Source organism: Sinocyclocheilus anshuiensis, unplaced genomic scaffold (assembly GCF_001515605.1).
Source record: "Sinocyclocheilus anshuiensis isolate Anshui unplaced genomic scaffold, SAMN03320099.WGS_v1.1 scaffold205, whole genome shotgun sequence".
In the NCBI taxonomy this organism is placed as follows: Eukaryota; Metazoa; Chordata; class Actinopteri; order Cypriniformes; family Cyprinidae; genus Sinocyclocheilus; species Sinocyclocheilus anshuiensis.
The window spans coordinates 1,349,558-1,352,638 of record NW_015536497.1 but is presented as its reverse complement, the minus strand read 5'-3'; positions in this window follow the sequence as shown (position 1 = coordinate 1,352,638).

Below are 3,081 nucleotides of genomic sequence, written 5' to 3'. Positions count from 1 at the left end.
ATTTCTAATATTGATATGAGAAAACAGGTGTTACATGGTATTTCCTTTTCCTTTCCCAAAGATTTGTGGATTCTTGGGCAATGTGTGTGTGTGTGTGTGTGTGTGTGTGCGTGTGTGTGTGTGTGTGTGTGTGTGTTTTTCACCAGGATCTCAAATACTTCTGTCGACAACATGATCCCCTAAGTGACCTCATGCTGGTTGTTTTCCATCCTATTTCTGGATCACTGTGCAAATGCAACACACAAACATTTGTGCAATATATTTTGGCCGTAATCGCAATTGATTCTTTTTGACCTACAGGAATTGGGTGAACTTTCCAAACACACTCCCCTGAAGTTGTTGGAAGCTTAAAAGAACAATTACATGGCTAATTTAATTTAATTAAACTCCAGTAAGATTAAAAAGGGTCAGCTCGAGCGCTCACTCAAATAAGTTATAACGCACCTGTGCTAATTTAATATAAGAAGGCAACAGCTCAAAACAATCGTGTTGCTCTCCTCACTAGACAAAGTTTACCTATAATTGTGCTTTTTTAAGCTCTCCTTTCACCTTCCTCTCAGTCGGAGCACCTCATCTCTTTTTGTCACCCTCTTGGACGTCTCTCTGTTCCCACGTCTCATTTCAGCTGTCAGTCAGATGGGAGCAGCTGTCAGAGTCTAACTGGGTAACTCATTACCTGGCAGCTCTTATTGAGCCGGTGCAAAGCTGTGTCGGAATTTGAAAGGCTGACTAAAAGTTATATCAGACTGTAACATGATAATTTGAGGTGTACATAGCGTGTCAGATACATCAAGCCTAATTAATGTTGACAGCAAGGTCAAGTGCTCTCCTTCATTCAATTCATAGCAACATGCTAAAGGAGTCTTAAATTAGGAAATGCTTGGAAAAGATAAGGATGATGGCCATGCAGATGACCAACAAAATGACACTAATACCAGTCTCCCAGTGGGTTATAACTATAATAGATGGAGTACTTTGCTGTTTATATTTCTGAGAACTGTAATGGTGAATAGTGGTTAAATATCTGAGTTGGAAAGCTAAAGGTTATTGGTTTGAACCTCATGTAGGGTGATGCATGAGCTTATCATTGTGCAAAAACATTAATACCAGGTTGCTCCTGTAATAAGTGCTTTGTGGTTCCCATTCTCTCCCATTCCCAACATGTCAATAAGGTTTTTTTTTTTTAAGACATTTATTGTCTCATTTATTTATAACTTGTCTTGAGATGCCAGGATGCATGTTGTTAATTTTCTCAAAATCTTACAGATGCTGTGTTATTTCACACGTGTAATTAAAATGTAAAATACTGCTGTGAGAAATGTATTTAATTAACCCCTTAACTGTCACCGTCCTACCTGTGGGACACTTGGCGACCTTTTTTGTTGTTGTCCTTTTTCTCTATCAAATCTTGTAGTAATCATCATAAATTATAGATCATTTGAAAGCTTAGAAGCCCAAGATCCATCCTGTGAAAACTATTTTGAAATCGGGCATTGCATTTCCATGGAAATGGTACTTTAAAATCTTTTGGCGGTCTCCTCTCCCTTAGTGTCAGGTGTCATATTGCAAAATGCATTACGGTCTTTTAGAATCAAACCTTTTTATAATCTTGACAAAAAAACTATTTATTTTGAGATAGAAGTAATATTGACAGAGAAATCTAGACATTTGTGACAGAAAAATGCATTTAAAAAATCAATGGAGTTTGGATGGCACCTGGTGGCTATTTGTAGTATAACGCCCTAAATAAAATATCACAGGAACCTCAATTTTTTTCATATCAACTTCAAATTTGGAACATAACTTATTTAGACATAAGATTTAATTTTATACAATTTTAGAGTAAAACCCACTTTTTTTTAAATTCCACTTTTGGAATAATCTGCTGATTTTCTTCTTTAAAAGAGACCAACCTTAGGTCTGTATTCCAAAGTGTTCATAAATTACAACAATTTAAGTTTGGATAGTGCATTTTCATGCCTATTTAAAAAAAATGGGGGGTGACAGTAATACAAATAATTTGTAATTTGAAAATACAAAAATACATCCAATATTTACAAGCAATCATTTGAAGTGCAAGAGAGAGTGCCATTACAGTGGAGTTAGATACACGCATAAGAGGAAGAGAATTGTTTTACCCTCCTTCACCAACTTATAAACAACATATTATTTAACCCTAACATTAGACACTAAAATATTATTGAGCATTAGCCAGGATGGAGTCTATTTACTTCATCTTAATAATTTATTCTTCATATTGTAAAACTTTTAATTTAAGAAGACACACAAAGCTGACCTTCCACAGACAGAAAACTTAGTAATGAAAATGCTATCTTCATCCTCAAGAGGTGGGCAGTATGACCAAAAATTCTATTTCATATAACGATGTATATCACAATATAGCTATTTTTGATTTATTTGATGTTATTAGTAAAAATAAGCACAATATGCAAATGACAAACAATAGGACTAATACAATTTAGGAAGAATTTAAATGAAATAAAGATTATTATAAAGATCCTTTATGCTATTCATGTACAGTAGTCTAACAGTAGCATTTTAGTGAGAAATAACAGAAACTGAATAATCAAATGTAATATAAAAATGGATAGTCTCTACTAGAGATGCACCGATACCACTTTTTCCAGTACTCGCCCGATACCGATACTTTTATTTTTGGTACTTGCCGATACCGAGTACCGATACCAATATTTTTATTGCATTTGTAATTTTTTTAAATATTGGGTACAGAAACCAAAAGAGTATGTATAATGTTAGTTGGTTAACTTCATTTATCAAATAGATACAGTCAAACCAAAATTTATTCAGACACCTTCAACATTTCTCACATTATCACAGTTTATTCGCTATAGTTTAGAAAATGGTAATAAAATATGACAAGAACTCAGAGTTAAACTGTGTCGGAACAAATTCAGCTTGATAATGTTAGATAACTTTGATAGAAAGGTATGTAATAGATTACAATCAACCAAAAATTAGACAGCTGTTAGTATGACAGTATTTACACAACTATCAATACTTAGTCGGGCAACCCTTAAGCCTTAATGACAGCCTGTAGTC